General features: G+C 47.4%; 1 protein-coding gene across 1 annotated transcript in view; it reads right to left on the reverse strand.

Annotated features, from left to right (window-relative positions):
- Nucleotides 1-27547, reverse strand: part of SHANK2 (SH3 and multiple ankyrin repeat domains 2) — a 697015-nt gene that overhangs the window by 654709 nt on the left and 14759 nt on the right. Inside the window, exon 2 of the mRNA XM_063608635.1 lies at nt 13842-13941. The gene's annotated coding sequence lies outside the window, so the exon portion shown is untranslated. The remainder of the gene's footprint in view (nt 1-13841; nt 13942-27547) is intronic.

A 27547-nucleotide genomic window follows, 5' to 3' on the forward strand; every position in this document is an offset into this window, starting at 1 on the left:
AGAGAGTGTGATGCAGCGCCGGCACTCCCCTTGTCCTCACGGATTTGGGGAAACACAACAGGTCCAAGACAGACGCATGAGGAGAGGGCAGGGGTGTATTCCAGTTCAGTCCATCTGCACCGCTGACAGGATCCTGCCATTTGACCCCTCAGGGTCCTGTTTCAGGGGGGTCCCCCAGGGCTGCTGCAGCCCTAATTGCTCCCCTTATCAAGTTCACGATGACAGCTCCCTGAGACACCCACAGGCCCCATGGCTACTCCATATTCCCTGGCACCCAACCCTGGACTCAGTCCAGCACACTGAGTCCTATTGGTCAATTTCCTTTTTTTTTTTTTTTTTTGGAAAAAAACATTGAGATTTTAAAATTTACACATCATCGAATTCACTCATTTAAAGCATGTAACTCAGTGCTCCCAGCATTTTGGGAGGCCGAGGAGGTCAGATCGCTTGAGCTCAGGTGTTCAAGACCAGCCCAGGCAACATGGAGAAACCCTGTCTCTACAAAAACATAAAAATTAGCCAGGCATGGTAGTGTGTGCCTGTAATCCCAGCTACCTGGGGGGCTGAGGCGAGAGAATCACTTCAGCTAGGGAGGTCAAAGCTGCAGTGAGCCATGGTTGTGCCACTGCCCTCCAGCCTGGGCAACAAAGCAAGATCCTGTCTCAAAAAAAAAATAAATAAATACAATAAATAAAATGTATAATTCAGTGGGTTTTAGTGAGTTCACAGAGTAGGGTATCTATCACCACAATCCATTTTTGAGCATTTGCAAAAAAAAAAAAAAAAAAATTAACCTGTATCCCTTAGCCATCACTCCTCAAGCTTCCCATCCTCTCCCTCAGTCTCTCCCCAACCACTAATTATTTTCTCTGTATATAACTTGGCCACTTTGAGGCATTTCATATAAATGGAATCACATGATGTATGGTGAGTCAATTCTCTTTCATTCTTTTTTTCACTTCTTTTGAGAAAAGCTTTGCGGTTGTCCAGATCTCCTCTGTGCACGGTTCTTCAAGTTGCATGCCTGAATCACTTCAAAATATGAGATGGGAACACACTGGAACGACTCTGGCTTAACGTCCACCTCAAAGCCTATTCACTGTGTCTTCAGCTTTCACTGAGGTCAAAGATATTTGAAACCATTTTGTTTTTTGCAAAACCCCACCTGCAAACACCGTGTCGCATGAAAAAATTCTTCCTAGATGAGAGCACCAAGAAAAGTCTGCTTTCCAAATGAACTGATATTAGACAAAAGAATTCTGTTATTCCATCTTTCTCTTCTTGCCCTGGCTGCCAGGAAGCTCAGAGATTAAAAACCAGATGTAACTGTACAAATGCTCTCTTATGCTACAGTTGGGTCTTAGAGACTCCTCATGCTTCAAGCAGAGTTTTATCAGCGTGGCATGCAGCAGACTCATTTGGGAAATCAGCTAAAAAGGCAGATTCCTACTGAATCTGATATCCTATAGATAAGGTCTTAAAATCTGCAATTTAAATAACATGCCTAAAAATGTTCTCAGACCTGGCTTTAAAGCCAAAGCAAAATGTCACAGCCCATTTCCTAGGACTTAAAAGACATTCTGGGGAAAACAAGCCTCGTTCCTCCTCTTGTATCATCTTCGTCCTCACCCAGTGAGCATCCATGTGCATCATGTGGCTGTTTCCAGGGGCTGCAGTGAACAGAGCAAACGTGCCCATTCCACAAGAAAGGGCTGTCATTGCTCTAAGATGATGAGACCATCTTTGGCCAAGATGGAAGGATTTATAGAAATGAGCATGCTGAACACAATCCTGTTCCCTGGATGAATAAACTCAATCCAAGTCCTCAAAGGGTTCCAGCAGTTTCCATGAATCCACTTCCTCAACGTCAAACACCAGAGCTTTGCAAAGCTTTAGGACGTTCTTGCCACCAGGAATCCCTGCTCTGGTAGGAGAGGTTTCTTTCCCCATTTCCCTCACTGGGTAACCAGGTCGGAACAGCAGGTGGAGGCACAGGGAGAGGAGCACGGACCCCAGGCGGAGGCACAGGGAGAGGAGCAAGGACCCCAGGCGGAGGCACAGGGAGAGGAGCAGGGACCCCAGGCGGAGGCACAGGGAGAGGAGCAGGGACCCCAGGCGGAGGCACAGGGAGAGGAGCAGGGACCCCAGGGGGAGGCACAGGGAGAGGAGCAGGGACCCCAGGCGGAGGCAAAGGGAGAGGGGAGAGGAGCAGGAACCGAAAGACACTGTGCCCATTTCTACAGCGCTGCAGGGTGCAGGACTGCTGCTGCCACCCAGGTAAGTCCAGGGGGCTTAAGGGCTGAGGTTCTTTACAGAGAACAAGCAAAGGTGGAAAAGGAGAATCTTCCCGGGACAGCAGGGACTCCTAGCAGCTGAGGGGCCAGGCACAGGGAGGCTCTCACAACAGAGGCAGATATTTCCCACACGGCCAGCAGCCTGCACAGCTGTGCCTGCCAACAACTGTCTGGTATTTTGTGAGGACGCCAAGATTCCCGTACTCTTTCATCCCTCTATTCTGGAAAACACAGTTTGCTCCAACCTTTCACTATCCTAAATAGTGCCAAGTTGGACATCTTTATGATCACAGTTTCACTTTACTCTTCCCTCTGGATAAATCCCCAGGGGCAAGGTTTTTAACTCAAAGTCCATTTTCCTGTAAAACAGAGGTTCAAACACCACACAGAGGAGAGCACAGACTCTGTCCTCTGTGCTCTGGAATTGTTTTTAATCACTGCACGAGCCATGTGGGGCATTAGACCTAAATAGCATTGTTGAACTCTGAGGGTCTCCTTCTGATGTTCCCCACACTCGGAAACTGACTCCCTGTGGGAAAAGGTGGTGGCCACACCTGAGCACCGGGCTGATCTTCCTTCTACAAACATGTCATCTCCCTCTCTGGCTCTTGCCAGCCTGCCGCCTCCATCCACACAGAGGAACGGCCTTTCTGATAAGCAAACTGGACTAATCATGTCTTCTATTTTCTGTCTTAGGACGTTTTGACATCTAGGGGAGCCTCGCAGACACTGGGAGAGACCGCCCCTTCCAGAGCTGGCTAGTTCCCAAAGACAGTAAGTGGCTTCCTTGGGCCACTTACCATGCACTCGCATGCACAAGCCAACCACCCCTTTTTCAACTCCTGTTCACCCAGCCAATATGAACCACCCCTGCCCTAACGCGCCCCAGGACCAGGTGCCAGGCAAGCAAAGACCTCCCCTACAACCCCAGGCCTGCTGCAGTGACTCACCCAGCCTGGCCCTGCCTCTCTCACAGAAACCCCCAGAAAGGCTCTGGCCTCAGTTTCCTCCCACCTCCTGCCTCCTGACCAAACCCTGGGGCTTCCCCTGTGGCCCCAGGGCTCATGCCCCCTACTCTTGGGAAATGTAAGCCATAAAACCTTCTTTTGGGAAATCTTTTTGTCCTCACTCAGCCACCTCCATCAGTTAAAATCCCGCAGCACAAATGAGACAGACGCAGCAAGGAAGACAGTTTCCACGCAGGTGAGGAACCGCGTGCTGGCTCCCCTCTGGACCCCCCAGCAACAAACCAGGGCTCCCCAGGCCCTAGAGGGACACCCTCCCTTCTTTTCCACCCACAGCCGAAACACACACAGCTGGGACTTCTTTCTTCTGTAGCCAAAAGACATCGTGATTTAGCGCCATCAGCTTTGCTTGAGAAAACGACCTTCCCTAACCACACGTTTCCGAAGAAGTGTCATCTCTGCTCAGCCTGCTAGATTGGGAGACTAAAATGTGAAGATGGGTCTGGCTCAGGGTCCCACTGCTGTCTCAGCAAGTCTGGCCAGAAGCTAACTGGAGTCAGGCCAAGGGGGCATCACTGTCAGACCCTTGGCCCACCCAAGTGCCCACCCACACATCTGTCGCGTGCCACCCCGGGGCTGCCCTGTCCTCCGGGGTGGGGTATCGTGCAGTTCTGATTGGGACCCATGCAGCTGTCCTCTTGTGCAATTGCTAAGAAGGTGAAGTGGGGTCACAAAAGGCCATTCTAGACCAGCAGGTGCTCGATGGGAGGCCTGGGGGTGGCCACAGCCTTTCGTTCTGGTCTCCAGGTATTGAAGGCCACCAAGCATCCCGCCTTCCACACATCCTCCTCTCGGCAGGGAGGGAGAAGAGAATAGGGCTGCGTGGCGGTTTCCTCCTGGATCCCACATACACAGAGGAGCTGGCTGTGCTGCAGGTACATGGGGCTTTCCCTTCAGCAGACAGCTCCCTCCACCAGCCATTCTCCCACAGCCCACACACTCACACCATCAGGCAGGCATGCCCCGATGTGCGATGTCCTTCATCAAAACCCCTCGTGATAGTGCAGCTTAATGCCATCCGAGTGCTGGAAAGAACCACAGGCCCCAGCTCTCACCCTGGAGCCGCAGCAGGGCCCACGCTCTCTCTGAGCCTCGGTGTCCACCACAGTCTCAGCGGGGGCAGCATCAAGTAACATCTGGTCCCCCTGCCCCCTGCGTCTGTACTTTTGAGGCCTCCCTGGCTCCCCTCACCCTGTCTGAACACGCCACTCTGTCATCTCAAGGCTTTGTGTCTCCCATGAAGCCTTCAGCAGGTTCTGCCCTGGTCACCCCTGGCTGCGCATCAGCAGGGCTCATGTCCCAGAGGCACCGAGGGAGCTTCAGACGGTGCCTCCTGCCAAGACAGGCCCCCTGAGCGAACGTGAGGTCAGGCCTGAAAAGAAAGCAAGGAAGGCCTGCTGAGGATGTACCTCCTTTCCCAGGCAGGCACCTGCAGAAGGCCACAGCCCCAACTGTTCCCCGAGGAGGTGTCCCCACATAGCCATCCGTGGCACAGTGGCTCCCACTCAGGGCCCTGCTAATGTCCTCGGACATCCATCTACACCTCTCTCCCTGCACACACTGCAGGCGTGCCAGCTCAGGAGCTCAAACCTCTGCAAACACGATTATTTAGCAAAACCCAGACATGACACCCCAGAAGCGGCACCCCCACTCTGTAGTCAGACCACAACCTTTTTAGGGACAAGGAGTGGAGTCAGGCTCCCGCAGCACCTACCACCACCTTGGGCACATTGCTGATGCTCAAATCAAATCTTTCGAACCACAATGAGACAGCGCCTCCGCCACCCTCCAGGATGAAGATAACCAAGAAGAGAGATGGGAACAGAAGCAGGCAAGGGAGTGGAGCAAGTGGAGCCCTCATCCGACGCTGGAGAGGAGGTCCAACGGCGCAGCCACTCTGGAACACGGTTTGTCCCCCCTGCACTGAGGGACACACGACTCCACACGGCCCAGCAGCTCCACTCCTAGGAATCTACCCGAGAGAAACGAAATCGCGTCCACACAAAAGCCTGTACAAGAATGTCCAAGTGTGTAAAAGCCAAAAAGCGGGAACAACCCAAATGTCCAGCATGTGATAAACATAATATTGGATTAAAAAGATGCTGTATCATATGGTGCAGTATCACTCAGCCTTTAAAAGGAAGGAATCACTGAATCATGCTAAACGTGGTCAAGCCTTGAAAACATGATGCTGAGTGAGAAGATGGACACAAAGGTCACGTATTATACGATTCCATTTATATGAACTGTCCCAGATGGGCAAATCCGTAGAGATGAAATGGAAATTTGTGGTCGCCAGGGCCGGAGGTGATTGGTTAGAGGGATTCAGGAGGAGGGAGTGACTTCTAATGGTACAGGTTTTGGGGGGGAATATAAAAAAAGATTACTCTTCACAAATGTTAATATTGATTTGGGTGATGACTGCGCCACTCTGAAAATACAGCCACGTGCTGCTGTCAACATTTCAGTCAAGGAGGGACTGTGTATGCGATGGCAGTCCCATAAGATTGCAATGGAGCTGAAAACTTTTTATCACCAAGTGAGGTCACAGCCACAGGGACGTCGTAGCTCAATGCATTCCTCACGCGTCTGTGATGCTGCTGGCCTAAACAGACCTCCTGCACTGTCAATCTAATTAAAGTCTAGCACATACAATTTTGTAGGTACATAGTACTCAATAATAAGAAAAAACTATGTTACTGGTTTATGCATTTACTATATTTTTTAGAGTATATGCCTTCTACTTATTAAAAAATAAAGAGGCTGGGTGCAGTGGCTCACGCCTGCAATCCCAGCACTTTGGGAGGCTGAGGTGGGAGGATTAGCTGAGGTCAGGAGTTTGAGACCAGTCTGGCCAACATGGTGAAACCCCGTCTCTACCAAAAATACAAAATTAGCCAGGCATGGTGGTGCATGCCTCTAAGTCCCAGCTACTTGGGAGGCTGAGGCAGAAGAATCGCTTGAACCCGGGGGGTAGAAGATGCAGTGAGTCAAGATCGTGCCATTGCACTCCAGCCTGGGTGACAAGAGCAAAACTCCGTCTCAAAATAAAATAAGAGAGTAAACTAGGGGCCAGGTGCAGTGGCTCATGCCTGTAATCCCAGCACTTCGGGATGCCAAGGCAGGTGGATCACTTGAGGTGAGGAGTTTGAGACCAGCCTGGCCAACATGGAGAAACCCCACCTCTACTAATAAATACAAAAATTAATTGGGCACAGTGGCGCGCCTGTAATCCCAGCTACCTGGGAGGCTGAGGCTGAGAATCACATGATCCCTGGAAGTGGAGGCTGCAGTGAGCCGAGATCATGCCACTGCACTCCAGCCTGGGCAACAGAGCAAGACTCCATCTCAAAAAAAAAAAAAAAGTAAACTGTAAAACAGCCTCAGGCAGGTCTTCCAGATGTTCTAGAGGAAGGCACTGTAATCACAGGAGATGCCAGCTCCACGCATGTTACTGCCCCTGAAGACCTTTCAGTGGGACGAGATGCAGAGGTGAAAGACAATGGTATTGAATATCCTGACCCTGCATAGGCCAAGGCTAACGTGTGGATTTGTGTCTTAGTTTTTAACAAAAAAATTAAAAAGTAAAAAATTCTTTGAATAGAAAAAGGCTTATGGAATAAGGATATATGGAAACAAAATGTTTGTATAGCTGACAATGTGTGTTTTAAGCTAAGTATTACTGCAAAAGAGTCAAGAGGTTTTTTGTTTGTTTGTTTTTTGAGACAGAGTCTCACTCTGTCGCCCAGGCTGGAGTGCAGTGGCGCGTTCTTGGCTCACTGCCAACTCTGCCTCCTGGGTTCACACCATTATCCTGCCTCAGCCTCCTGAGTGGCTGGGACTACAGGCACCCGCCACCACGCCCGGCTAATTTTCTGTATTTTTAGAAGAAAGAGGGTTTCACCATGTTAGCCAGGATGGTCTCGATCTCCTTACCTTGTGATCCGCCTGCCTCGGCCTTCCAAAGTGCTGGGATTACAGGCATGAGCCACCATGCCCGGCCAAGAGGTATTTTTTTTTAAAAATTAAAGGTTTATAAAATAAAAAAGTTACAGTAAGCTAAAGTCAATTTATTATTGAAGAAATTCTTTTAATTTTCTTTTTTTTTTTTTTTTTGAGATGGAGTTTTGCTCTTCTTGCCCACGCTGGAGTGCAATGGTGCAACCTTGCCTCACTGCAACCTGCGCCTCCCAGGTTCAAGCGATTCTCCTGCCTCAGCCTCCAAGTAGCTGGGACTACAGGTATGTGCCACCACGCCCAGCTAATTTTGTATGTTTCATAGAGACGGGGTTTCTCCTTGTTGGTCAGGCTGGTCTCAAACTCCCGACATCAGGTGATCCACCCGCCTCAGCCTCCCAAAGTGCTGGAATTACAGGTGTGAGCCCCCGGGACTGGGCTGTTCTATTTTTAAATTGAATCTGTGGTGCCCAGGGATGAGCAGCGTGAGGGCAGGGTCTGGAACCTTCATCGCTACCTTCTCACCACCCAGCTGTCCCCATCAGCACAGAACACCTACACAGCCAATCTCCATCAACTCCAAGGTCTCTCGATGGGAAAGACTCACGTGAAAGTCCAATGACCCCTGAACCAGACACAAGTTGCAGTGGCAGCATAAACAGCACTGGGCATAACTAACTGGGAAGGAAGCCCCAGACTTGCTGTCCTGCCACTCAACCTGGCCTCGTTCTTCCAGCACTGCTGGAGACTGTGCCTGAATGCCTCCCTCTTCTGCAGCCCCCAGCAGGAAGGAGTCCCAAGCAGCCTTCTCTGTAGGGCACCCAGAGAGAGTGGCATCTGTGCACCCCACAGGTGGTCAGCATCCTACACAGACATCGCAGAAGAATGTAACGGAGCTTACCCAAGGCTCTGTGGGCAAGCTTCAGACCACGAGGACACCATCACGTGTGATGTCCCACATACCAGCATTTAGAGAAGCCAGATGAGGAGAGAGCATTTCTCAGAATCACATCAGAGAAAAGTGGCATGGTTCTAGGCAATGCGCTGAGATCATTTAGAACAAGGCCCACAAAATTTTCTGTAAAAGTCCAGCTGGTAACTACTCTCAACTCTGCAGAGCATGCAGTCTGTCACAACGATTCAACTCTGCCACACACAACGTGGAAAGAGATGAGCATGGCTGGGTGCCAATAAAACTTTATTCACAAAAGAGAACCCAGATTGTCAGGAAATATCACAAATTACACATCTGACCAGGGATTAGCATCTAGCATATATCAAGAACTCATACAATCCAACAACTCAAAAATAGGCAAAGAACTTGAATAGACATTTTTCTGAAGATATTCAAATAACCAATAAGCTCATAAAAACATGCTCCACATCACTAATCAATAGGAAAATGCAAACCAAAACCACAATGAAATACCACATCAACACCCTCTAGAATGGCTATTTTAAAAAACAAAAACAAAAAAAACAAACAGGCCAGGTGTGGTGGCTCACACCTGTAATCCCAGCCCTTTGGGAGGCTGAGGTGGGCAGATCAGCTGAGGTCACCAGTTCAATATTAGCCTGGGCAACATGGTAAAATCCCGTTTCTACTAAACAAATAAAATAAAATAATTAGCCAGGCATGGTGGTGGGTGCCTGTAATCTCAGCTACTCGGGAGGCTGAGGCAGGAGAATCACTTGAGCCCAGGAGGCAGAGGTTGCAGTGAGCTGAGATCACACCATTGCACTCCAGCCTGGGCAACAGAGCGAAACTCCATCTCAAAAAATAATTAAATTAAATTAAAAATTTACAAAAACAAAAACAGGCCAGGTGTGGTGGCTCACACCTGTAATTCTAGCACTTGGGGAAGCTGAGGTGGGTGAACTGCTTGAGCTCAGGAGTTCAAGACCAGCCTGGACAACATAGTGAGACCCCCCCCCCACCCATCTCTACAAAAAAATTAAAAAATTAGCCAGGCATGATGGCACATGCCTGTGGTCCCAACTACTCAGGAGGCCGAGATGGAAAGGAGGATTGCTTGGGCCTGGGAGGCCGACGCTGCAGTAAGCCTTATTGTGCCACTGCAATCCAGCCTGGGTGACAGAGTGAGACCCAGTCTCAAAACAGAAACAAACAAACAAACAAACAAAAAACAAAATACAAGTGTTGGCAAGGATGTGGGAAATTGGAACCCTTGAGCCTTGCTGGTGGGAATGTAAAATAGTATAACTGCTGTGGAAAACAGTACGGCAGTTTCTCCAAAAACTAAACATAAAAAACCATATGAACCTGCCATCCCATTTCTGGGGATAGGTATATGCCTGAAAGAACGGGTGGATATCTTGAGGAGATATATCCGCACACCTACGTTCACAGAACACTATTCACAACAGCCAAAAGGTTGGAGCAACCCAGTGTCCACCACTGGATGAACGCATAAACAAGGTGTGGTCCATTCACAGAAGGAGTATTTCTTAGGCTTAAAAAGAAATGAAGTTCCAATACATGCTACAGTGTGAATGACCCTGGAGGACATTACGTTAAGTGAAAGAAGTCAGGCACAAAATCTCACATGACCCCACTCCCATGAGGTTCCTAGAGTGGGGAAATCCATGGAGACAGAAAGTTGAATAGGGGTTGTCAGGGGCTGGGGAAGAGGAATGGGGAGGGAGGGTTCAATGCGGACAGAGTTTCAGTTTGGGAAGATGAAAAAGTTCTGGAGACGGTTGGTGGCGATGGTTGCACAGCCACATAAATGTGCTTAATGCCACTGAACGGCACACTTTAAAAATCGTGAAGATGGGCCAGGCACAGTGGCTCACGCCTATAATCCCAGCACTTTGGGAGGCTGAGGCAGGTGGATCACTTGAGGTCAGGAGTTCAAGACCAGCCTGGCCAACATGGTGAAACCCTGTCTCTACTAAAAATACAAAAATTAGCCGGGCTTGGTGGCAGGTGCCTGTAGTCCCAGCTACACAGGAGGCTGAGGCAGAAGAATCGCTTGAGCCTGGGAGGCGGAGGTTGCAGTGAGCCGAGATCATGCCACTGCACTCCAGCCTGGGCAACACAGCGAGCGAGACTCCATCTCAAAAAAAAAAAAAAAGATGAAGATGGTAAATTCTGTATTATGTGTATCTTGCTAAGACTTTAAAAAACAACAAAATTTCATTTACAAAAACAAGCAATGAGCAGGATCGGAACCTCACACCACAGTCTGCCAGCTTCTGGTTGGGCACAAGGCAGTGGGTGCCCAGCAGGAGACGGTGGCCGGAGCGCAGGTGCAGAGGACAGGGTCCTCACCCCAGTCCTGCCCTGGCAAATGCCGCTTGATCCCCTGTTTCCCCACCCAGGAGGGTGCTCTGGAGCATATCCTCTTGGGTCATGTCATTAATCATCAGGCGGTGTCTGATTACACCCACAAGTGGAAAATATAATTTGAGACAAAAGCAAAGAACACCTCAGGAAAAACCACATCTTCAAATTCATCTAATCTAGTGTCTTCAACAGTCAATGAGAATTGCAACATTGTCAATTAATTCCGTTACTCCTAAGTGGAACCCTTCTGCCACTAATTATGCGATACCCTGGCTGCTCACTAAATTACCCCTCGAGGGCAATTTTCCAGTTTTTTTCTGAGCAGCAAGGGGAGGTGATCGGTAGACAAGGCTAGAAACCCAGGATGTGTGCAGGTGCCTAGGCGCTGGGAGTCTCCACTGTAAAATGACGCTGCAGCCATGGCACGGGGGCGTGAGGTGCCCACACGACAATGTTCATGATGGATGAATGGGGGTCTGAGGACATTGGGAGAGCCACTGAGGAGTAGGGTCCCTTGGTGGCTCCTGTTAGGGCGGAACTGGGACACCTGAGGAAGCAGGAGAAGCCGCTGGAGGGTGAAGCGCCCAGGTGAGCATGGCCGGGTTGGTGATTCTGGCTCACCCTTCCCTGCACCAGGACCAGCACCGCCTGGGCCTCCCAGATCATTGACATCCCCAAGAGGAAAACCCCACCCACCCCACCCCATCCAGCACCACCATCCTGCCTCCAGCCGAGGGGACTGATCTTCCCAGAAAGCAGCACAGTTCCCCTGTCCCAAGGTCACCAACTGTGTGGGATGAAAGTGCCCTGGCCAGAAAAACAAAACTAAAACAAATTCACTCCCAGCCTTCGTGAGTTGCCCAGACAAGTTTTTCCTTCTCTCCTTCCCATTAATCGCAGCCGCCAGGGTTGCAGGGTTGCAGGGCTGCTGCTCTGGAAGCAAGCGCTCCCCATCACTTGTGAGCCAACGGCAGCTCCTGAGTGACAAGCAAAGGCTCAACCCAACAGCCTGAGTGTTCCTTTCTTACGAAGCTCCCAGAGGAGCTAAGAAGGGAGTTTCAGGGAGACAGGTCCCAGCTGTGAACCGAGGCCCAGCTGGCCGGACGCAGGCACCTTCCAAAGGCAGAAGCGCATGCATGCCATGGTTGTTAGCTCTGCCCCAGCCCCGGGAGACAGAATGAATAAATAGCAAGCCCCAAGTCCAAGCTCTGAGGAAGCCAAAGGCAGCTGACTGCTGACAACATCTTATGGCTTAACCCCGGGCCTGCAGGGACACGTGCTCCTTCCCGGGTGGACAGGGACTAATGTCCTTCCCTCTCTGAGTCTGCTCCTGCTCTAGGATAAAGGGGTGGACCACCTTCTCCAGCAGGGTCACACGTTCTCATATGCATCCTTGTGACACCTTTCGAGGAGGAGCTGTGTACTGGGCCAGTGCTTCTGCACAAGGGACAAGTATGCAGCATCGGCCAGAGACGAGGGGGACTGTGGAGGATGCAGACCCAGCCCTCAGCCAAGACAGCCAGAGAAGGCAGGAGCACCCTCCACGGAGCCGTGTCACCATCCCTCCACCTGGGAGGACACTTGTCCACATCTGGGAGGTGAGTGACAGCAGAGGCTAGAGAGGGAGCTCAGAGATTTGGAGGGACACGCAGGTGCAGAGAAGGGCTTGAACATGGGGAGGGAGAGAGTCCGACTGGATTTCAGACGGGATTGGTGAGCTGTAGAGCTGGAGACAGGAAAACCAGGCAGGTGAGGCCGCCCAACTGCGATGGTGGCCAAGACCAGGGTAGTCCTGCATGGGGCTGTGACTCCGACATTCCGCTCCTGCCTGCCACGTTTAGGACCCCAGGGTGCGCATTCTCATGGGGTGGTGGAAGGTGAAGCAGAGATAAACGATCGGCACAGCAACAGCCTTCCATATGCGTGGCTTCAGTTACCCTGAACTCAACCAACCATGCGCACATTGGAAATATTTTTTAGTTGCATCTGTACCGAACATGTACAGACTTTTTTCTTGTCATTATTCCCTAAACAATACAGTATAGCAAACATTTACATATCGTTTACGTTGTTTAGGTATCATACACAATCTGGAGATGTTTTAAAGTATATGAGAGAAAGTACTTAGGTTATATGCAAATACTGCACCATATTAAATCAGGGACTTGAGCATCCATGGACTTTTGTATTCATGGGAGGTCCGGGAACCAATCCCCTTTGGATGCTGAGGGATGGCCCTTCCACAGTATTAAGATCTCATGCTGCACACAGTTAGGAAAGCGTATCTGACGCAGCTTCTTGGGCAGGCCCGTGCAGCTGAGAGGCCCTTCCCTGCACGCGGGCACCACCAGGTACACCCCCATCCACGTGAAAATGACGGAGAGGAGCTGGAAGCGCCTGCACCACTCATCTGTCTGCAGCCACACTGTCTGGGTCTGGCATGGGCACGTTGGTGAGGATAGCTCAGAAGGATTGAGAAATTGCCCATAGGGCTCTGGACCACACAGATCTGTCTTTATGGTCCCTGGTATACAAGGCCATGCCAGGAGGCAAGGGTCCTATACCAGCAGGAGCCCAGTGTGCGGTCAAGCCAAGCTGGATTCAGCCACTCAATACCCACGTGACCGTGACCAAGTATCTAACTGCTGAGAGCCTGTGTCCTCACTGAAAATGGTGGTAATTCCACTTTCTGCATGGAGCTGGTGGTAGTCAGGGTCAACATTGATAAGATATTTGGCAGACAGGGCCTTTAAGCACATTACAGGTGAGGTGATACCAGCAAGGCACAGAGGAGGCGCTCAAGAATAGAGCCACTGAGCACCAGCCCACAATCTGGCCTCTGCAGAGCACACAGACCTGGGCTTCACTGCACCCTTCCCTGCACGTGGGCATCACGAGGCGCACCCCCGTTCATGTGAAAATGACGGAGAGGAGCTGGAAGCTTCTGCACCACTCATCTGTCTGCAGCCACCCTGACTGGGTCTAGCCTGGGCACACTGGTGAGGACAGCTCAGAGCACGGTCCAGTAGCCAGAGGCATAGTCCCTTTCATATCTCGCAAAGTCACACAAGCGGGCCACCAAGGACAATGCCATCCACCCTCTTCCCACCCAAACACAAGCACAGGGCACACAGGACCTGACAACAAGAAACTGAAAGTCCCTGGCCACAGTGCAAAGGTGGGGAGGTGGACCAAACCCAGACAGTGGCCACTGGCTTGCAGGTAACAAGGACAGGGGAAAATGTTATAACTCACCAGAGGTGTTGGGAGACTGAGCCCCACAGATGGCCTCTTAGAGCAGGAACTGTCTGTATTCTAGAGGACCAAAGCAGGGTGCCTGGAGAGATTTCCAGACCTGTGGAGAGATAATGAGACCGGGGCATGGTCAGACACAGACTGTTGAGAGGCACATGTTAAAACTTCATGTAGATTCTGATATTTCTGTGCTAAAAACCAGGGATCGAACTTCTGCTTCCGGGCAGATGGAGTAGACACATTTTTCCCTATTCCTCACACAAAGCACAACTAAAACTCAGGATGCTGTATATAAAACAAACCTAACACTCTGCAAGGTGGAGAGAAGGCAGACCAGCCAGGGACATGGTGTGAGCTCTCTGGGTTTTCTTCTTGCCTCATACATCCCAGACGTGGTGCTGAATAAGCCAGCAACCCAGAAAAGCCAACAGGAGCAGGAACAATACCACAACAAAAGCATATTCTCTTTAGTCGAAAGACTAGGAAAGCGGCAGCTAACAGGGCAATATATTTAGACAACAGGTCTACTCCAGCCAGACACTGCAGAAAAATCTGTGGCCTCAGCCCCACCCACAGCAGCAAAGGCCGAGTAGGGAGTCTAGATTTCCACCCTGTGTGGCTATAATGAAGCACCAAATCCCTGCCAGCGTGGCATCAAATAGACCAACGGAAGGAGCTAGCACATTCATCCCCACCAGGCAGTAACAAATCCTCCTTTCACTCCAGCATTAGTATAGGCAACATGGGGAGCCTGGATTTCTATGGCACCTGTCAGTAATGAGGTGACACCCCTTTCCACCTTCCCTTGTGGAAGTGGCGTCAGGAAAAGTTAGCTTACAAAAAAAGTTTAAGTAAGACTAAAAGTCTCATAACATCATACAAATATGTCCAAGTTTCATTAGAAAATCACCCATCAAACCAAGGATCAGGAAGATTTCAAACTGAAAAAAAGAAAATCAATGGATGCCAACATGGAGGTGACAGAGATGTCAGGATGATCTGACAAAGAGTTGAAAGCAACCATGATAAATGCTTCCACGAACAATTACGAACATGCTAGAAACAGATGAAATAACAGAAAGCCTCACCAGAGCAGTGCATTTCACCAAAGATATAAAAAAGAATCAAGTGAAAATGATAGAACTGGCCAGGCGCGGTGGCTCATGCCTGTAATCCCGGCACTTTGGGAGGCCGAGGTGTGTGGACCACTCAAGGTTAGAAGTTGAGACCAGCGTGTTCAACATGGCAAAACTCCATCTCTACTAAAAATACAAAACTTAGCCGGGTTGGTGGTGGGCACCTGTAATCCCAGCTACTCAGGAGGCTGAGGCAGGAGAATCACCTGGACCCAGGAGGTAGAGGTTGCAGTGAGCCGAGATCATGCCATGCACTCCAGCCTGGGCAACAAGAGTGAAACTCCATCTTACAAAAAAAGAAAAGAAAATGATAGAACTAAAGAATACAGTAACTGAAATAAAAGACTCAGTGGATGGACTCAACAGCAGAATGGACGGGACAGAGGAAATAATCAGTGAACTGGAAGACAGAACAACAGACATTATCCCAACTGAACAATAGAGGGAAACAGACTGAAAATAAATAAACAGAGTCTCAGGGAGTTATGGGACAATAATAAAATACCTAACTTTAAATGCTTGAAATCCCAGAAGGAGAGAGAAGAGAGGGAAGGTCTGAAAAAGTACTCAAAATGTCCCAAATTTGCTGAGAGATATAAACCTACAGATTCCAGAAGCTGAATGAATCCCAAATAGGATAAACCCAAGAAAATTCACACCAATATACATCAGAATTAAACTTCTGAACACTAAGAAAAAATGTTGAAAACATGCAGAGAAACCAATACTTACATTTCTCATCAGAAACTGTGGAGACCAAAAGAAAGTGGCACAGTAATTTTCAAGTGATGAAAGAAAAGTATTCTCAATCCATAATTTTACACCAACAAAAATATCCTGTAAGAATGAATGGAAAATTAAGATAGTCTCAGATGAAAGGAAACAAAGGAAATTTGCCACTGGCAGACCTATTCTAAAAGAATAGCTAAAAAGAAGCCTTTCTAAATAAAAAAATAATAATAAAAGAAGGAGTTTTGGAACATTAGGAAGGAAAAAAGTATGGTAAGCAAAATGTTTGGCAAATATAATAGGCTTTCCTTCTCAAGTTTTATAGATTATATTTGATGGTTGAAGCAAAAATTACAACACAATCTATGTGGTTCTAAATATATAGAGCAAATATTTAACAAGTATAAATGGAGAAGGGTAAAGAGACAAAGAAGATTGTATATTTCACTCAAACTGGTATTACAATAGATGATAAAATTAAGTATACATGATATAATGCCTAGAGCAACCACTTAAAAAGCTATACAAAGAGATATACTCATAAACACTACAGATGAATCAAAATGGAACCCTAAAAAATGTTTAAAAATGTTCAAATAACCCACAAGAAGGCAGGAAAAATAGAAACATGAAAACCTGAAATAACAAATGTAAGGCCTAATGTATCAATAATTGCATTAAATGTAAATGGTCAAAATATACCAGTTAAAAGACAGAGATTGGCAGAGTAGATTTTAAAAGATACAATTAAATGAGGTCTATAAAAATTTGCTTCAAATATAATGACATAGGTAGGATGAAAGTAAAAGGATGGAATAAGATACCTTATACAAACAGAAGTCAAAAGAAAGCAATCATGGCTATGTTAATATTAGATAAAGTAGACTTCAGGGCAAAGAAAATACCACAAAGAGAACATTACATAATGTAAGAGAGGACTCCACCAAGAAGACATAGTTATTCTAAACGTGTACCAAACAACAGAGGAGCAAAATACATGAAGCAAAAATGGATAGAACTGAAGAAAGAAGACATAAATCCACACTTATAACTGAATACAACTTTAACAAACCTTTCTCCACAATTGATAGAATAAGACAGGAAAATCAGCAAGGATACAGAACTCAGTAATATACCCAATCAACAAGATCAAAGTGATAGTTGTAGAACCTTCCTCCACCGTACTACAGCAGAATTCACATTCAAGTGTTCATGAAATTTATAGCATATATTAGAAAAGAACAATCTCAAATCAAATTCTAAGTTCCTACCTCAAGAAGCTAGCAAAAGGAGACCCAAACAAACCCAAAACAAGCAGAAGGAAGAAAATAATAAACATATGAGTGGGAAAAAATGAACAGGAAACAGAAAAACAACAGAGAAAATCAGTGAAACAATAAGCTGACTCTTTGTAAAAGTCAATGCAATTGACAAAACTCTAGCAAGACTGACCAAGAAAAAAAGACAACACAAATTACCAATACCAGGAATTAAATAGGAGACACCATTAAAGACCCTGCAGACATGAAAAAGATACTAAGGGAATACTAAATCAGCTCTACACACATAAATTTGACAATGTAGATGAAATAAAGCAATTATTCAAGAAATACAAACTACTTCACCTTGCCCAATTTGAAGAAGGTAGTTTGAATCATTTCCTACAACTATTAAGGGAAGTGAATTCATAATTTTTAAACTCCAGTTTTTTTGAGAAAAAGAAATCTTTAGACCTAAATGAGTTCACTGGAGAATTCTATGAAATGCTTAAAGAATAATTAATACTAATTCTACACAATTTCTTCCAGAAAGTAGAATAGGAGAGAACATTTCTTAATTTATTTTATGGAGCAACTACTACCCTGATACCAAAGCCAGAGAAAATGAGCACAAAAAGAAGATTACAGGCTGGGTATGGTGGCTCATGCCTGTAATCCCACCACTTTGGGAGACCGAGGCGGTTGCATTACCCGAGGTCAGGAGTTCAAGGCCAGCCTGGCCAACATGATGAAACCCTGTCTCTACTAAAAATACAAAAATTAGCTGGGCATTGTAGTGGGTGCCTGTAATCCCAGCTACTCGGGAGGCTGAGGCAGGAGAATCGTTTAAACCTAAGAGGCGGAGGTTGCAGTGAGCTAAGATTGTGCCATTGCACTCCAGCCTGGGCGACAAGAGTAAGACTCCATCTCAAAAATTAATTAATAATTTTTTAAAAAAGAAGATACCTTATACAAACGTAAATCAAAGGTCTTCATGAATATAGACATAGAAATCTTTAACAAAGGAGTAACAAATAGAGTTCAGCAATATATCAAAAGAATTATATACCATGACTAAATGGCATTTATTCTAGGGATGCCAGGCTGTTTCAATATTTTTTTAAAAAATCAATCAATGTAATCTACTATTATCAACAGAAAAAAAGATCATATCAATCAATGCAGAAAAAGCATTTAACAAAATTCAGCATCTTTCTATGAGAAAAACTCTCCCCAAAACAAGATGGGAATTTCCCCCACTTGATAAAGAACATCTACAAAGAAACACGAGCCAAGATTCACCAAATAAAAACAAAATGCTTTCCCCATATGATCAGGACCAAGGCAGAGATGCCTGCTCTCACCATTCTTACTCAACATAGAGCTGGATGTTCTAGCAAGTGTAATATGGCAAAAAACAAACGAAGATTGGAAAAGAAGGAACAAAATTGTCCCTATTTGCACACAGCATGAAAAATCACAAAGAAACAACCATAAAACCCCAAAACCTCCTGGAAATAATAAATGAGTTGAGCAAAGTCACAAGACACCAGATCAACATATTAAAATCAATTGTATTCTCTAGCAATAAACATGTAGATAGCAAAATTAAAGATACAATATCACTTATACTTGCTCAAAAAATGAAAGAGTTGGCTGGGCGCAGTGGGTCATGCCTGTAATCCCAGCACTTCTGGGAGGCCGAGGTGGGTGGATCACGAGGTCAGTAGATAGAGACCATCCTGGCCAACATGGTGAAACCCCATCTCTATTACAAATACAAAAATTAGCTGGTGCATGCCTGTAATCCCAGCTACTCAGGAGGCTGACGCAGGAGAATAGCCTGAACCAGGGAGTTGGAGGTTGCAGTGAGCCAAGACTGCACCACTGCACTCTAGCCTGGCAACAGAGTGAGACTCCATCACAAAAAAAAAAAAAAGAAAAAAAAAAGAAAAAGAAAAGAAATAGGTATAAACCTAACAATACATATTCAGGAACTGTATGCTGAAAGCTATGCAACACTGATGAAAACAAATCAAAGATCTAAAAAAATTTAGAGATATACCCTGTTCATGGATTGGAAGACTCAACATAGTCAGAAGGTCAATTTTTCCCAAATTGATGTGCAAGTGATGATGATGAACACAATTCCAGTCAAAATCCCAGCAAAATTTTTTTGTAGATATGGACAAGATTATTCAGCACTTTGAGAGGCCAAGGCAGGTGGATCACTTGAAGTTAGGAGCTCGAGACTAGCCTGGCCCAACGTGGTGAAACCCCGTCTCTACTAAAAACACAAAAAATTAGCCGGGTGTGGTGACGCACACCTGTAAGCCCAGCTACTTGGGAGGCGGAGGCAGGAGAATCACTTGAACCTGGGAAGCGGAGGTTGCAGTGAGTTGAGATCATGCCACTGCACTCCAGCCTCCAACCTGGGCAACAGAGCAAGACTCTGCCTAAAAAAAAGCTGAGCGCAGTGACTCACGCCTGTAATCCCAGCACTTTGGGAGGCCAAGGCAGGCGGATCACAAGGTCAGGATATCAAGACCATGGTGAAACCCCATCTCTACTAAAAATACAAAAAATTATCCGGGTATGGTGGCGGGCACCTGTAGTACCAGCTACTCGGGAGGCTGAGGCAGGAGAATGGCGTCAACCTGGGAGGTGGAGATTGCAGTGAGCCGACATCGTGCTGCTGCACTCCAGCCTGGGCAACAGAGTGAGACTCTGTCTCAAAAAAAAAAAAAAAAAAAAAAAGTATATGGAAAGGCAAAAGAACTAGGAAAACTAACAGTTTGCAAACAAAAAAAAAATGGGAGGAAATCAGTATACTCAGCTTCAAGATTTATTATACAGTATAGTAATCAAAGCTGTGTGGTTCTGGTGGAGGGACAGGCACATAGCAATAGAACTCAATACAGAGCCCAGAAAAAACCCACACAAATATGCCCAACTGATTGCTGATGAAGGTGCAAAAGCCACTCAATGGAGGAAGGACTGTCTTTTCAACAAATGATGCTGGAGCAATTGGACATCCATCAGCAAAACAATGAACATCAACCTAAGGGTCATGCCTTATACAAAAATTAATTCAAAATGAATCATGAACTTACATGTAAAATACAAAACTACAACTCTTAGAAAAAATGGGAGAAAATCTTCAGGATCTAGAGACAGGAAATGAGTTCATAGACCCAATGTAAAAAGCACAATCCACATACAAAAATATTGACAAATAGGTTCTCATCCAAATTAAAAACTTTTGCTCTGAGAAAGACCTGCTGAAAGGAGAAAAACACAAACCATAGAGTGGGAGAAAAATGTCTGCAAACCACATATTTAACAAATAATTCGAAATAGTATGTGTCTAGAATAAAGAACTCTCAAAGCTCAACAGTTAAAAAAAATGACAATCCACTTAAAAGAGCAAAAGATAGAAAAAGACATTTTTCAAGAGGATATACAGATGGCAATAAGCACATGAAAAGACGTTCAACATACCAGCTATTAAAGAAATGCAAATAAAACAAATATGACCATACACCTATCAAAACAGCTAGAATGAAAAATGGTGACACCAATTGCTAGTAAGAGAATAAAGAATCACATTGCCGGTGGAAAACTTGGATCTTACACGTTGCTGGTGGAAATACAAAATGGTACAGACATTACAGAACACAGTGTAGCAGTTCCTTAAAAACCTAAATATGTAACTCCCATGTGACCCAAAAACCACACTCCTAGGCATTCGTCCCACAGAAATTCAGACTTATGTTACGGGCCAGGTGCAGTGGCTCACACCTGTAATACCAGCACCTTGGGAGGCCAAGGCAGGTGAATCGCTTTGACCCCAGGTGTTCAAGACCAGCCTGGTCAAGGTAGCGAAATCCAGTCTCTACTAAAAATACATAAATTAGCTGGGCATGGTGGCATGCACCTGTAGTCTCAGCTACTTGGGAGGCTGAGATGGGAGGATGGCTTGAGCCGGGGAGACAGGGCTTGCAGTGAGCCAAGATCATGCCACTGCACTCCAGCCTGGGTGACAGGGCCAAGTGTCTTCAAGGAAAAAAAAAAAAAAAGACAAAGAAACCTATACACTAATGTTTATAGCAGCTTTATTCATAATAGCCAAAAACTGCAAACCACCCAGATAGCCTTCAGAAGCTCAATGGTTAAACAAACGGATACATCCACACCATCAATACTCAGCAATAAAAAGGGAAGAACTTTTGATACACAAGACCTGGGTGACTCTCTAGAAAGTTGTGCTGACCAAGGAGGGGAAAGCCAATCCCAAAAGGCTACTTACTGTGTGATTCCATTTCTGTATAATTACTGAAACGACAAAATTACAGAGATGGAGAACAGATGAGTGGTTACCAGGGCTTATAGAGCAAGTAGGGGTGGAAGGAAGTGTGTCAGGCCATAAAAGGGCACCATGAGGGGTCCTGGTGTGGACAGCAGCATTTGAATCTCGACCGTGTCAACATCAGCATCCCAGCCAATACTATCGTACTGTCCCAGGATGAGACTATGGGGGTAAACTGGGTATATCTCTGAACTATTTCTTACAACTGCAATCATCTTAAAAATACAGTTGGCCCTTAAGCAACACAGGTTTGAACTTCTCAAGTCCTCTTACACGTGGATATTCTCCCACCTCTGCCGCCTCTGAGAAGGCAAGACCAACCCCTTCTCCTCCTCCTCCTCTTTCCCCCCTCCTCTCCTCCTCCTCCTCCTCCTCTTCAGCCCACTCAACATGAAGACAATGCAGATGAAGACCTTTACTATGATCCACTTCCACTCAGTGAGGAGTGAATGTATTTTCTCTTCTTTATGATTCTCTTAGTAACATGTTCTTTTCTCTACCTTATTTAAGGTAAGGTTATTTGTTTGTATAACATACAAAACATGTGTTAATGGACTGTTTATGTTATCTGTAAGATTTCCAGTAAATAGTAGGCTATCAGTAGTTACATTTTGGGGGAGTCACAAGTTATACCTGGACTTTTGACTGTGTGGGAGTTGGAACCCCCAACCTCTCCATTGTTCAAAGGTTAACTGTAAAAATTTTAAGTCTTTTTAAAAGTACACTGTGGAAAACAAAAGAACAAAACTTTCACACAGCTTCAGTGAGAGGCAGCAATTTCACTCCTAGGCATACAACTAAAAATAATAAAACATACATCCACACAAAAACATGTAGGCCAGCCACAGTGACTCACACCTGTAATCCCAGCACTTTGGGGGGCCGAGGTGGGAGGGTGGCTTGAGCCCATGAGTGTGAGGCCAGCCTGCAGGTACAGGAGACCCCATCTCTACCAAAAAAAAAAGTGTATATGAATGTTCACGGCAGCATACCTCATAACAGCCCAAAAGTGGAGGTAACCCCAACATCCCTAAGCTGAGGAATGCATAAACATCTTGTGGTCCAGCCTTAAAATGGAATGTGATTCAGCCATCAAAAAGAATAAAGGCCTGACCCAGGCTACAACACGGATGAACCTCGGTAACACGATGCTAAGTGAAAGAAGCCAGTCACAAAGGATCCCATTTTGCACGATTCCATTTACGTAAGATGCTCAGAATGGGCAAACTCACCGAGACGGGAGACAGATTAGTCGTTGCCAGGGGCTGGGAAGAGGAGGAAAGATCAGAGTGGGAAGCAATGCTGATGGTTTTGGCGTCTTTATTGGGGGGATAAACATGTTCCTAAATCGACACTGATGGTTGCACAATCTCCCTAATTTACTAAAAAACACGGCACTGCAGGTTTTCAAAGGGTGAATCACAATGGTATGTAAATTATATCTCAACAAATTCTCTAAGAAATCCACAACTGGGTTCTAGGAAATTTTAACGGCATCTGTTAAAGGGGCATGCTCCTTCCCCCAGTAGCAAATAACTGAATTACTGAACTATTTAAAATGTTGGCCTGCAGGCCAGACACAGTGGGTCATGCCTGTAATCCCAGCACTTTGGGAGGCTGAGGTGGGAGGATCACTTGAGGTCAGCAGTTAAGAGACCAGCCTAACCAACATGCAAAACACCATCTCTACTAAAAGTACAAAAGTTAGCTGGGCGTGGTGGTGCACGTCTATAATCCCAGCTTCTCGGGAGGCTGAGGCAGGAAAATTGCTTGAACCCGGGAGGCAGAGGCTGCAGTGAGCCAAGATCATGCCACTGTACTCCAGCCTGAGCAACAGAGCAAGACTCGTCTCAAAAATAAATAAATAAATAGAGCCGGGAGTGGTGGCTCATGCCTGTAATCCCAGCACTTTGAGAGGCCGAGGTAGGCGGATCATGAGGTCAGGGATTCGAGACCAGCCTGGCCAACATAGTGAAACTCCCTCTCTACTAAAAAAAAAAAAAAATATCAGCTGGGTGTGGTGGTGCGTGCCTGTAATCCCAGCTACTCAGAAGGCTGAGGCAGGAGAATTGCTTGAACCTGGGAGGTGGAGGCTGCAGTGAGCCAAGACCATGCCATTGCACTCCAGCCTGGGCAACAGAGCAAGACTCATCTCAAAAATAAATAAATAAATAAATAAATAAATACAAACAAAATGTTAGCCTCCAGATGCACCTCTATTTTTGGAGGTGCTCATCACTCTTACAGAGGTGGAAACCATCATTGTGAGGAGTTCTGAAACAGCTCTGGGACCCACAGGAAATGCCCCCCCCCACAAGACTGGTCCTCCACGTGCTGGACTCCGAGTCGGGGGGCCTGTCTGTAGCCAGCCAGACCCAGCCTGCCCGTAGCCAGCCAGACCCAGCCTGCCCGTAGCCAGCCAGACCCAGCCTGCCCGAGCCTCGGTCCCCTTTTCTGGAAGGTGCCACAAAGCAGGGGCCTGGTCTCTGGAGCAGCCCACCTTGCCTGACCCCAGCCCCCTCCATGGCTTCCCCACTGCCCGCATTCGAGCTAAGTCTGCGTCCTCTTCTGTCAAGGAGGGATGAGTGACCACACTCATTCCAGAGTCCCGGGCACTGGAGGAGCATGGCCGGGTGGTCCTGCTGCCCCACAGGCACCCCATGAACGGAGGGAGGAAATGTCACACCCTCCCCCTCTAATATTCGAAAGATGTATACAAATGTTCACAACAGCACATTTTACAACAGCCAAAACCCAGAAAGAACAAAACACCCACCCACACACAATGGAGACACGAAACATGAGCTACCGTACAACGGAGTATCTCCAGCCATAAAAAGGAAGGAGGTACTGATCCACGCTACAGCACGAATCATCCTCTGTGGGATAAGAAATACACTGGGCTTTGTCCCCAGTTCCCAGCACAGAGATCCTAATACCCTTAGAATTTCCTGAGTAGCAGAAGTGAGTCCCTTTTGACCCTACTGGAGCTTATGCTAATGAGGTGACTTAGGGTGGGGGCCCCAGTCTCAGACTGGGACTGGTCACCAGGAACACAGGTGTCTAAGAAGGTGGGAACTTCTGGCCCCACTAGCTGAGCTCCGGAAGGTACTGGAGATTAAGCTCTATAAAAACTCTTGCACAGGACGGGCACGGTGGCTCACGCCTGTAATCCCAGCACTTTGGGAGGCCGAGGCAGGTGGATCACCTGAGGTCAGGAATTTGAGACCAGCCTGGCCAACATGGTGAAACCCTGTCTCTACTAAAAATACAAAAATTAGCCAGGCATGGTGACATGCACCTGTAATCCCAGCTACTCGGGAGGCTGAGGCCGGAAAATCGCTTGAACCCAGGAGGCAGAGGTTGCAGTGAGCCAAGACCATCCAATGCACTCCAGCCTGGGCAACAAGAGTGAAACTCTCTCGGAAAAAAAAAAAAAAAAAAAAAAAAGTTAACTTTATGTTACGTGTATTTTACCTCCATAAAGGAACTAAAAAGAACCTCTCATTCTCGACGGCTCACAAGGGTTCAGGATCCACTTCATGGAGCGAGGGGAAAACACTGAAGGCAAAAGGCCACCATGTACAGGCATGCAGCAGGGACAGAAGAGCCTCCGATCTTCAGTTTTTGTCGGAAGCCACCTCCTGAGGTCTATGTGACACAGCCTGTGGGGAGTGGCTGCTGTGACGATGGGCACACACTCTCTCACGTGTGTGTACACCATCTCCCATCCTGCCGGCTGCCTTTGCTGAAGTCTGTGCCAGAAGCAATGTGACTTTATCAGATGCACCCATTCTCCTGCTGAGAAAACTGAGGCCAGACCAGCAGGTGCTGGCGGCAGAGCCAGGACCAGGAGGAAGCCAGGCTGGCCATTCCGTTCTTCCTGCTCAGCCTCCTCCGCCCCCTCCATGGACACTGTTTGTTTCAAAGGCAGGACCGGACTGAGGGTGATGTTGCTCGGGACCCATCTCACCATCCATAGAACACTCCTCATTCTCCACATCCCCAGCTCAATGGCCAGAGAAGGCAACGGGGCAGACTGAAATTAGCTTATCAACAGACACCATGCAAAATTATTCAGGAACAAAATTTAAAAATGCATTATGCCTCCTGGTTGAACCACAAAATGCTGTGACCAGTAAAAGCATCAAAACCCAACATGAGGGCGGGCGTGGTGGCTCATGCCTGTAATCCCAGCACTTTGGGAGGCTGAGAAGGCTGGCAGATCACTTAAAGTCCGGAGTTCTAGACCAGCCTGGCCAACATGGTGAAACCCCATCTCTACCAAAAATATAAAAATTAGCCATGTGTGGTGGCATGCACCTATAGTCCCTGCTGCTCCAGAGACTGAGGCAGGAGAATTGCCTGAACCTGGGAGGTGGAGGTTGCAGTGAGCCGAGATCACGCTCAGCTTGTGCCTGGTTCCGGTAGGCAACTTACAGAACCATGACCTAAATAAATCAGGGTCAGCAAGAGACCGCCTATGGGCCAATTCTAGCCCAGGCCTGTTTTTATAAGTAAAGTTTTACTGGAATACAGCTGTGTCCATTCCCTCATGTATTGCCTTTGACTGCTTTTTTGGAGAGACACTGTACAGCACATAAGCACAACATTTTTACTCCAGCCTGGGTGATAGAGCGAGACTCTTGTCTCAAAACAAACTTACTTTAGCTTGGGTGACACAGTGAGACTCCATCTCAAAACAAACAAATAAACAAAACCCAATGTGGCACCTCCATAGTCCTATGAGGTCTTTCTGTGCCCAGAGGGCAACACTGCAGGCAGCGGCCGGGAGGGACTTGGCGCAGGTGGGACTGCGCTGCGGGCCTGGGAGGCTGTCACAGTAATGGCTCCAATCAGTCATACCTCCTGGATCTAGCATCTTGGGAAGTCTTCTCCCACAGTGACCCTGGAAATGGTCACCGTTCGCTCTGGCCACGTCAATAAACCCGAGGGGACTGCAGCAAATGTGATGCAAGCAGATACTGCAGACCACGGCATCCTGAAGCTCCCCCTCTTGCTGCCCTTGGGAGCCTAGAACCACCAAGTAGCCAGTGGGCAATGAGGACTGAGTCCAGGGACTGAGCCCGGCTGTAGTGGGCAACTTGCAGAACCATGAGCTAAATAAATCAGGGTTGGCAAGCGACCGCCCAGGGGCCAATTCTAGCCCCAGCCTGTTTTTATAAGTAAAGTTTTTATTGGAACACAGCCATGCCCATTCCCTCATGTATTGCCTTTGACCGCTGTTTTGGAGAGACACTGCACAGCACGCAAGCACGACATATTTACTATCCAGCCCTGAAGTGAACAGGTGTTTTACCCTTTGTCTGGGGTGGTCTGTTATGCAGCAAAGGTTAACTAACATGACCCTCAACTTAACAGCGGCTTATTAGATAGCTGTCGTTATCTCCAACCTAAAGATCACGAAGCCGAGGGCTGCAGCGAAGGATCCAGTCACTTGCCCAGATCACTTCGTGGCACTTACGGGGAGGCTTCGGCAAAGCAGGAGTTAATCCTGTTTGTCTAACACCAAAGGCCCCAAGCCCACCACAACGCAGGCTTTATAGGAGGGCCCCTAACTGAATCACTAGCTGTAGAGCCTACCCCATCTCCCCTTCCCAGGCTCCCCACCTCCTCTCTCTCTTTGGTAAAAGAAGGCAGGATGAGATTTCTGATGAACAAAGGTTCATCTATGTCAGGAAAAGCCACTGAGGGCCACGAAGGCTGACAAGGATGAACACACACCACTACCCAGGCTGGGGGGTGGTAGAGCAGCCCAGCCACCTGGAGTTCCCAAGGGATAAGGGGGTCCCCTCCCAAGGGGCTCTCCCTGTGACACACAGACTCACCTCTGTCCCCAGGCCCTGCACACATGCACACACGGACTGAGGGTGGGACTCAGGGGGCCCCCAATGTTGCCGATGTCCCTTGCAAGAGCTGGGAGGCTGCTGCTGGGCACCCCATCATCCTGAATCCCTGAACCCTACGCACTCATGACGCCCACGTGGGAGGCTCTGCAGAGAACAGGTGGAGACCCCAGCATTCCCTGCTCTGCCTGTAACAGGACCTGTGTGCAAACCTGAGGTCTCAACAGGCCAGTGGGCAGCCCTGACAAGACAGGCACTTTATAGACCCAACAATCCAACACAGATAATGCAAACATCACCACTAATGACAGTAAGAACAGTTGGCGGTACGTGGATGCTTACCATA

This window comes from Pan paniscus, chromosome 9, assembly GCF_029289425.2.
Source record: "Pan paniscus chromosome 9, NHGRI_mPanPan1-v2.0_pri, whole genome shotgun sequence".
NCBI classification, from domain to species: Eukaryota; Metazoa; Chordata; class Mammalia; order Primates; family Hominidae; genus Pan; species Pan paniscus.